We start from the raw sequence: 11,158 nt of genomic DNA, 5'->3' as shown, positions 1-11,158 counted from the left end.
AAGAGGCTGTCTTTTCTCCATTGTATATTCTTACCTCCTTTATCAAAGATAAGGTGACCATGTGTTCATGGGTTTGTCTGTGGGCTTTCTATCCTGTTCCATTGATCTATATTTCTGTTTTTGTGCCAGTACCACATTGTCTTGATTACTGTAGCTTTGTAGTAGAGTCTGAAGTCAGGGAGCCTGATTCCCCCAGCTCCGTTTTTCGTTCTCAAGATTGCTTTGGCTACTTGGGGTCTTTTGTGTTTCCACACAAATTGTGAAATTTTTTGTTCTAGTTCTGTGAAAAATGCCATTGGTAGTTTGATAGGGATTGCACTGAATCTATAGACTGCTTTGGGTAGTATAGTCATTTTCACAATTTTGATTTTTCCAATCCAAGAACATGGTATATTTCTCCATCTGTTTGTATGATCTTTAATTTCTTTCATCAGTGTCTTATAGTTTTCTGCATACAGGTCTTTTGTCTCCTTAGGTAGGTTTATTCCTAGGATTTTATTCTTTTTGCTGCAGTGGTAAATGTGAGTGTTTCCTTAATTTCTCTTTCAGATTTTTCATCATTAGTGTATAGGAATGCAAGAGATTTCTGTGCATTAATTTTGTATCCTGCTACTTTACCAAATTCATTGATTAGCTCTAGAAGTTTTCTGGTAGCATCTTTAGGATTCTCTATGTGGCATACCTATTTTGATCAAGAGAATATTGCAATAGTGATGCTGCTTCAGTTCCAGACCTAACCTCTGAGAAGACGAGCAGTTTCTGCCTCCTACCTCTTGGAGCTCTGGACTCTCTTATAAAAAATTCAGGCTGCAGAGGGAAGCTTCAGGCATGTGAGTGAAGAGGTCATTGTGGATGAACATTCCAAGTGAACCTTCTGATAACACCAACCCCAGACTCTAAGGGTGTAAAACTGCATGAGAGATGCCAAGTGAGAACACCAGCTTAACCTGGTCAACCCAAAGAATCCCAAGAGATAATAACAAATTGTCGTTTTAAGCCCCCCAATTTGGGGGTAATTTGTTACATAGTCTTCTGTAACAGAAACAACATATATTCTCAAATTCAAGTTTAATTTAAAATTACAAGTTGTAGTGCCCCATTCTTATTTTTATACTGTTATAATTGTTAGTATTCTGTAACTATTACTATGTATATCTCAATATTTTTTTCTGTTTTTAATCTAAAGATCAATGGCAGACCAAATTTTTGCAATGCATTGAATTTTATATGGGTGACCCAGCAAAAGCACATCTCAGATGAAGCTAATATAATGTTATATGCCAATTATACCTCAAAAAAAATTTAAAAGTACATCTCAAGAGTCTTCCCAGGATCTGAAAGTGGAGATGTGCCTCCTTGAACTTTTTTTTTTTTTTTTTTTTGGTGAGAAAGTTGCCATGTCACTATTACTAAAGTCATTGAAACAGCTAATGTAAATTAGTGTTATTTAGTGCTATGTTATGATTCATGACTATTGTCCAGAAGCAAAGACTATTTATCACATTTACTCATAAAGCTATATCTTCATTTACAGTTTCAGTTATAATCATTTGTTCATTTATCCTGGCTTATTAAGCATTATCCAAGAGATGATCTCCTTGGCTTCAGAGACGTGTGACATTTGCCCAGATATGGATTTCCTGTCAGTGGCCGGGTCTGGACTCCTTATATTTGTATATACTGCTAATTGCTCTTCAACTGTAGACTCTTAATAGGGTTTATTTTATTTTCCAAGAAAGAGCTCTATAAAGCTTTCTTGAAAATTAAGAGAGATGCTAATTAAGTGTTTATTAGCTTGAAATTCCCAGTATTTTAAGATTTTTTTTACATACAAAAATGGGCATTTCATAATACTACATTCCAGGTAGTTTTAAATTCATGCCTAACAATAACCTTATGAGGTGGTGTATATGCATTTTTACTGAGTAGGAGAGTAGGGCTAGAAGTTAAGTGACTTACACTGTCTCAGAGTTAGAAAGTAATTCTGCTGGGATTTGGATCCAGGACAGCTTACAGAGTCTACTAACTCCCACTTTTATCCTCTACAGGAATGAACTATTACTTATTCTCTACTCATAAGCATATGTTTATCTTTAGCTATTATAAATTTTTAACCACGTTTAATATTTCAAGGTTGATGTGGTAAATTAATCTGTTACCTCTGAAAGTGGAGGGGATATGGAGAAAAAGGTAATATGTTGAAATAGCAAAGGCTAGTTCACCAATTACTGAACTTTTCCTATAATGTTTTTCTACTAGATAATCATAATTTCTCATTAGCTTGGATTTCTCAATAAGACAGAGCATGCACATGCTTGCAAGCAAACAAAAATGTAACAGAAGAACAGACATAAAATTGATTAGAGAGGCCTCAACACAAATTGGACTAAACTGAGAAGAGGAAAATCCAACATGAATTTGGAGGGAGAGATTTGTAACATATGGTAGGGTGTTTTTAATCCAACCTTCAAATAGTGGTTGCAATGACCTCTCTACCTGCAGCTCTGATCCTAATGGGCAAAGTACATTTAGTGCCTATGGACCACGGAGCATCTCAACCATGCCCAAAAGAGAGAAAAACACCCAGATCAGTTCAATTCAGCAAGACAAAACACAGTCGTGTGTTTGTCACTGAGAGATTCCCTAGAGAAACTCCTGCTCCAGGAGGTCCTGTGAGAGCTGCAGTGTGACTGCATTGCTATTTCATTTTAAATATAGTTGAAGATCTGTGCCAGAGGAGAAATGCTGTGGGGAGCAATACTTGTCATTAGAGGAATAATAATAATAATTGTTGAAATTAATAGTGCTCTCTTCATTTAGGAGATTTATCCTTGTGGCATACTGTAGCTCCTAAATGTAGCAGCCTAGTTCAGGAACTCTGTGTCCAAGAGGATGTAGATTTATTTATTACTTACTAAATATTCATATTCATCTCTGTTTGTCACTCTATCTAGTGGCTGATTTATTCAGCTCATTCGTGGCCATTCTGCTCCAGTTACTGCCCCTAAGATTAACCCACTGAGGCAAACCTGTATCTTCTTCCTAAAGTTATATCCACAAGTCCAACTGACTCAGATTTCTCAGAAAAACCTTCAAGCTTCCATTTATTCTTCCTAGAATGGACTCTCTCTCAATTTGTCCAGACAGTGAGCCCTTCAGAACTGGCAAGAATCAGAGAAAAATGGTCTACATTTAATGTAGCACTTTGTTCAGAATGATTTAACAATGAAAACTCTCATGACCAACCACATACACTCCCCACTCACTCCCTGTTACTCTTCTCTGCTTTGTTTTTCTCCATGTCATCTCTTAACATACAGCCTAATTTACTTATTTTGCTAATTGTCTTTTATTCCCTAGGATTCTTTAGAATGAGGGCAAGTATAATTGTTTATTCACTACTGTATCATCAGTCTGTGACACACAGATATCTGTTCAATAAATAAAAGAACTAACATGGAAGTCTATTTCCTTACCTGCCAATTTTTTATAATGATAGTATAGGTATCTCGTATTAGCCAAATCTTTTTCATTCCTACAAGAAGTGTTTTATTGTAGATTTTCAGAGAGCAGGAGCCTATATTCCCTTATTTTTATTGGGAAAATCATGATGGGTTCCAAGCCACATTCTTAAATACCTAAATAACAGTCCACAAATGACTTCTGGATAACATCAAGCACTGAAAATACAAAATATCTAATTACTTGAAAAGTAATAAAGTCATTGGAGTAGACAATGTGACTCTGAGTTTTCTTGTTCCACTGCAAGGAGCTAGTACTCCAAAGCAACCATGCAGTGAAACAATATGTTAAATATAGAAAAGAAAATGACTAAGTTGAAGTCTGTTGGTAGTGCCTTCCCCTACCTGACAAAAACAAGTAAGAATCTATGTCAGCATAAACCTCTAAGTAAAAGGTAGAGAAGACAATAGCAACTATATATAATAAGTTTAAAAAATACGTCATAGTCGCGTCAGGAGAACAGCAGAGTTAGAACTGCAATATGATCCAAGTTCTCTCATAAGAAGAAGCACCCAATTTAGATGTCTGCTGATACGCACATGTAGTTTTGTTTAGGGATGTTTTGATTTTGATAGTGAATTTTTGGTAAAATTTTTTGCAGATCATCGTGGTGAATGGATGGTGAGATTTTGAATAGCAAGAGCTAATTTTACATTTCTTGAAGGATTTTTAAGAATTAAATGAGATCTTCCTTCTCCATAAAGACCTGACCTTATTAATTATTCATGTATAGCAATACATATTATTAAGTTTGAAAGAAGTAGAAAGATAGATATAAATGTTGTCATTAAATTCACCACAAATTAATGATATGCCTATTTTTGCTTGTGAATTTTCTTTCCTGCCTGTCAGCTGTTTTTTTCTGATTCAGTAATCTTATAATTGACCAGTTTGGAGAACATGAAATAGGAGAGAGGCTTTCCAAACTGTCATATCACAGTACTATTCTAAGCAACCATGAGTAAGCAACTTGCTGTCCTGCAGTTGCGGTGATGACCATTTTTCCTTGTGACTGCTCTTAATAAGGTTCTTATGTTGTATTGATTTGTCTGGTACCTAAAATAATTTCAGTTTTTACGTTTCAAACCCAAAACTGTTACCCTAGGGACTGAAAACTGGTTAAATTGTTAATTCCTGGTTTTAAAACTTTGAGAAAGATTGGTATTCTATTTTGCATATCTCAAATCCCTCTGCATTGTTTCGGGTGCCTAGTCTATAACAGTTTTGTATATGCAGTTTTGCACTTACAGAAATATATACCTAATTTGAAATTAAATAAGTACTGTTCCTGTATCATAGATTAAAAATATGGCTGGCAAGCTGTTCTCAGTTTCATGAAGTCTGTTGTTGCTACTACAAAGCTACCTGCATATCTGGCTCAGTTGATAATGACAGAAATAAGAGTAAACTTAGGAGTCTCATATGCTACCTTAGAGTAGAATTTTATTTTGATTTTAGCAAACAATATCTACAAGCAAACTATACAAATAAGTTTCTCTGGTTAAGTATTTAGTTTTACTCCTTTAGGATGGAAAATCTTTGCAGCATTCTGTATATACTTAATTTAGTAAAGGGTACCTCATTAGCCTAAGAAACGAACCTGAAAAAGTAGACCAGTCAGTCTTATCCTAATACCGATGACTTCTCTAAAAATACTATCTAGTTACAGTCAGATTAGTAATTAAAACTAAAATTTGCATTCATATTATCATTTCATAAATATAGCTGTATTTTTTAGATTGCTAGTTTTTGAAAAAATTGTCTCATGCAATTTTGAGCTCAAGAATATATATTTTGGATTTACAGGTTAAACAGTACTTGCTGTGGTCCTGAAAAACAAAATTTGGACACAATTTGGAAGTGCAGGAGCAAGCTGACCAATAAAGTGCTAAAATGCTAAGAAACTGAACAAATTAGGGAAATACAAGTTACCACTATGGAAAAACTAATTTATTTTCATTGATAGTGGACTAATAATGTATGGGTGGCTCAATTATACCTCATTGATTAATTCATTTCTTTCACAAATGTTTATTGAGTACTTTGAAAGTTTCACACACTTCACTGGTACAAATAGATTTGCTTAATGACACAAGAAAAATTATACAGAAAAAATTAAGGAAAAAAAATAAAGACTAATCAGTGTATGCTAATATGCAAGGAGTAATGGGCTGTAAACTGGGCAATTCTCAGTGCTTCCAAAGAGAGCAAGTCTCTTTACATAAACAGTATGTCTTCAGCCTTATGTAACAGATACAGTCAAAGCACTGAGAAAACACAGAAAAGGTCTAAGAATTGACATATCAGTGTAAAACAATTGATAATCCAGATTTAGTGCAATCTCTCTCCCTCTCTCTTTCCCTCTCTCTCTCTGTCCCTCAGCTCATGCACATGCATGCGCGCGTGCACACACACACACACACACACACACACACACACAAACACACAAACTCATAATGTACATTTTAAGATTCTTTTCCTGTCATTAACTTCTAAGCTACTTATATTGTGGCCATAAATTAAGGTATGTGTGATATATGTTCTCTGCCAAAATAACACTGTTTTTTTTTTTTTTACTGTTTTTAAAAAAAGAAAAATATTGAAAGTAATAAAATAATCCAAGAACTGCATACCAGTGAAAACACACATAGCAAAAATAACAAGATGCCATAAGTATAATTTTAAGTTAGAGCTCTAAATATATTTGTTAGTAAACAAAGAGCTCCTAATTAAAAAGCTAAGTATTTACATAAGAATATAGCAAGAGAAAAACATAAGGCTAAAAATTTGAAAGAAGTAAATGAACAAAATAAGAGCAGAAATCAATAAAATAGAAATGAGAGGATACAAAAGAGATGTTCAACACAGCCAACAAAGTAGATGCTTTTTTGAAAAAATCTAATAGAGAAACAAACCTCTGTCATTATTGATCAAGAGAGAAAAGAAGGAAGACACAAATAAACAATATTGTGCACAGGTTTCCTATTGTATGCTGGCAAAGTTTTCTCTTGGAAATATGCTTATAGATTCTTTTGTGTCATAGGGTATGTGAGTACTTAATATTCGGAGATAGTACCAAAACATTCGCAAAATTTATTGCAGAAATTTAAACCTCCTACCAACAAGATGTAAGAGCAAGTATATATACATCCTCGTGATATTGTCAGATTTTTAAAGTTTTTGCCAAATGAGTGTAAAAATTCATCTAAGTGTAGTCTTGCTTTGTAATTCCCTGATCACTAATGATGTTGAACAACTCTTCATATATTAATTGGCTATGTGTGTTTCCTCTTCTATGAAATCTTCTTGTTTGCCTATTCTTCGATCAGGTTGTCAGTGCTTTGTTTATTGGTTTGCAGGAGTTCTTTAGGTACTCTCAATACTAATATGCTGTTCATTGCAAGTAGCAAGAATATCCTTTTCTAGGTTACATCATCTATTCACTGACACACACGGTTGGTAACTGATAAGCCCATATGTCCATTTCGGTTCAGCCTTGACAACTTGTTACAAGTATAATTAAGTCAAACAGAAGGTACATCTAAAGGAGCAATAGTAACTCTGTGTTCAAGAGGTTTAAAATCAGGCATGGTACTTTGAGGCAGCAGTTTACATCTGGATCCCAGGGTTTTTATAGTAGTAGTAGCAGCAGCAGTAGTAATAGTAGTAGTAATAATAATGATCTTTTTTTTAAAATTATTAGCACCTTTAATTATTTATTTATTTATTTATTTATTTATTTATTTATTTTTGGCTGTGTTGGGTCTTCGTTTCTGTGCGAGGGCTTTCTCCAGTTGCGGCGAGCGGGGGCCACTCTTCATCGCGGTGCGCGGGCCTCTCACTGTCGCGGCCTCTCTTGTTGCGGAGCACAGGCTCCAGACGCGCAGGCTCAGTAGTTGTGGCTCACGGGCCTAGTTGCTCCGCGGCATGTGGGATCTTCCCAGACCAGGGCTCAAACCCGTGTTGCTCACTCCTTCCCTGTAAGAGGATTATACCTCCCTGCTTATCACCATATGACATACAATGTCTCCCAAGCCAGGAGTGTACTTGCACTCCATTGACTGTATACCAAAGTAGAAAATTTAACAGCCTTTGTGCGCTTCAATGGCCCTCATGCTCCTTTTCACATCTCAGCACATTTCAGAATGTGGTTTTTCTTTCAGGCTAAATCTCAGAATGAAGAAGATATATTGAACAGAATCTCAGCCAGAGCAGAGCTGCAACTGATATGTAACCTGAGCAAGAAATAAACCTTTGTTACTCTCACCCCCTGAGATGATTACAGCAGCCTTACCTGGCCAAAGCTCATACATGGCAAATGTTGCTAATTGTTCCTGACCCTCCTGCCTTCATCGTGATGTGATCCTTGTATTGTGGGCTGGCATCGTGCCGGACAGGATGTAAAATATTTAAAAGTTGACAGACAACACTCTTGCTCTTTAAGGCTTGTAATCTTTACAGATATATAGAAAAAGTGCAAAGTAATGAAATTTATATGATCTAACTTTGATGTTCCTTTTCATTTTCTCAAGTCAAAGGTTAATATAAAATAATGTTCAAATTAGTGGCGCTGATGTACTGAATATAATATGACTTAGAATAGTGCCCTGGCATATGGTAGACGCCTAATAAATATTTGTTGGACAAATGGTCAATAATTATTAAATTAGTAAAATTATGAATATATCCAGAATACTAATGAAACTTAAGCAGCATATGGAAATATGGTTTATAAAATATGAAAATACTGAAAAGTGAAAATGTTTACACAGATTCTGTCTTTAGAAGTGATATCCCAAATGACTCCCAAAACTATTGAAATCAGTTTCCAATTGGTAATTATTAATATTATAAGTGGCATTTATGAAACAATGTAATAATAACTATTTGCCACTAATAATCCACAAGATAGATATTTCATTGATTACTAAGCAATATGGAATTATCTACTGATTGTATTATTGCAGTTTTTTAATGACACTTTTATTGTTAACATATATTAACTGCTGTTAAAATGTAGTGACATATTCCTACCATGTGGTTATTTTAAATGCCACAAATTTTGAAAGTTCCAGAAAGAAAATAATAAAATAATAAAAGTATCATAATCAGCAGAAAAATGGAAGATGGAAAGACATTAGAAAAAAAAAATAAAATTATTTATATCATAGAAATATTTTGGAAGAAAATATAGAATGCCAGGGAAAGAAGAGAAATGCTTTAGTTTCAGTGAAATATACTCATAATTATCAAGCATAACTGATACTTTTTACCAAAAACTAAAAGACAAGAAAAAAAAATCTTAGAGAATCCATTAAACTAAATATAGCTTTTGCAAATCTAAGTATATGACTATATAAATTGCCTCTTAAATTACTCTCTTTTTGAAAGTTATTGATCTCAAGTCAGAAATTCTAACTTTCCAAAAAGTAGGAAGTTTTGGAAATGAATATTATGTGAATATTTCAAATGGAAGAAAAATGACTAGAATCTGGTTACTTCATTCAGTTTCAAAGGATTCTGTATTTTGTCTGTATTTCAAACTCTTTGGAGGTAGAAAACAATGTATCAAAGAGTGGCAGGTTTTTCATGTATTTCAGGTAAACATGAAGGAAGAGAAATGCACATTAAACAATAATATTAAGTGTTCAGAATTATAATCTGATTTTTAAAATCTATAATTATCAGTGCTGCAGAACAGAAACTATATGTAAATGAGAAAAAATAACGCCGCGTGGTAGTGAATACGATTCAGTTCTTAGTGATGTAATGTCTAACACCAATGGATTAGCCAAACAACTTTATGATTATGGGAACTTTTCCATTTGGCAGGAATTGTAGCAAAATTTGAATATTATGGCAAACATTTATGCAGAATACAGACACTTTAACTAAAAACTACTACGTATTATTTTGGGTATGAAAAACAACTGAATAATTAAGACATACATGTGATCAGAAAAGTAACTTTGAATAAATTAATTGATATTACTCAATTGCTATATATATGTATATATATAATCACATAAATTGTATTAAATTGAGATAAATTAGTGCTTGATTTGAAGATTTCTAAAATGCATGTTTTTCAGATGGGAATATTTTTGTGAGGGTTTGCCCAGTAGGTGACAAAACTGGAGAAAGAATACAGACATTTTAGTGGACTACTTGCAAAAATCTGAATCTTGCCAGAAATAATCTAAGAAGCAAGGGTAAAACAGGGTGCAGAAGAAATAACATATTGCAACAAAAGATAAAAAAACAAACGGGTATTTACGTTGCTTGTTCTGTGATTGTTTAAACTTCTTAGTAAAGAATGTAGCTAAACTCTCTTTTGACACCATTGATTTTGTTGTTATTGCTGTTGTTCAAGAACTATATAACTACTTTTCAGCTTTAGAGAATCACTGTAGTATATTGAAAGCACATTTACCAGACATAGATTTTAAAGTGACAACAGATAAATGTTTTTTTTTCTGAGTGATATTGTTTCTTAAAAGTACTAAGGTCAATAAAATATTTTTAAACATAGGATTTGTCTCATTATTTTTAATCATGCTTTTTAATTGCATACTATATTAATAGATTCTAATAGTTGAACATAACATTTTACTACTCCTTACTACCATCTCATAATTCATAGCTATAGTTTTTTTTTAACTTTATCAAGGTTTGTAACATTTATAAAATGCTGTGTCACCATATAGTTGATTAGTTTTAATTTTGTGTTTAAATTGCTAATGAATGAATTTCTGCTCATCTCTTTAAAACAGCTTCAAGTTCTGGGGACATTATTTTGACTAGTCTTTTAATTCACTTGATTTTAATTCTTATATGTTGAGAAAATTCATGATAGGCTGAATGTTGACCCTCCTAAGATATGTCTACATCTTAATTCCTAGAACCTATGTATCTTAGTCTGTTCTGGCTGCTATAACAAAATACTGTAGACTGGGTGGCTTAAAAATGAAAAGAAAAAAGGAAATTTTTTCCTCACGTTTCTAGAGGTTGGGAAGTCCAAGATCAAGGCACTAGCAGATTCGGTGAGAGCCCACTTCCTGGTTAATAGATGACCATCTTCTGGCTATAACCTCACATGTTGGAAGGGGAGATGCAGCTCTTTGGGGCCTCTTTTATAAAGGCAATAATCCCATTCATGAGTGTTCTGCCCTTATGACCTAATCATCTCCCAAAGGCCCCACCTACAAATAATATCATATTGGGAATTAAGTTTCAACATATGAATTTTGGGGGACACAAGTATTCAGTCTATAGCAATATGTTACCTTATATGGCAAAAGAGAATTTACATATGTGATTAAATCAAGGATCTTGAGATTTGGTTACCCTGGATTATCTAGGTGGGTCCAACGGAATCACAAGTGTCCTTATAAGAGGGAGGCAGTAGAATTACAGTGAAGGAGAAGATAATGTGAAGAAAGAAAAGATTGAAGTGATGTAGCCACCAGCCAAGGAATGCCAGAAGCCTCTAGAAGCTGAAGGAAGCAAGGACTGAATTCTTCTTTGGAACCTCCAAAAGGAACATCCAGGCTGACACCTTGTGTTTTGTTTTGGGGCAAATTATGCTCAGAGACTGAGATTATTTTTGCCAATATTTTATTTAACACAGGTTCAC

Source organism: Balaenoptera physalus (genome assembly GCF_965194825.1).
Source record: "Balaenoptera physalus genome assembly, chromosome: 9".
Lineage (NCBI taxonomy): Eukaryota > Metazoa > Chordata > Mammalia > Artiodactyla > Balaenopteridae > Balaenoptera > Balaenoptera physalus.
This window is presented reverse-complemented; position numbering follows the sequence as displayed.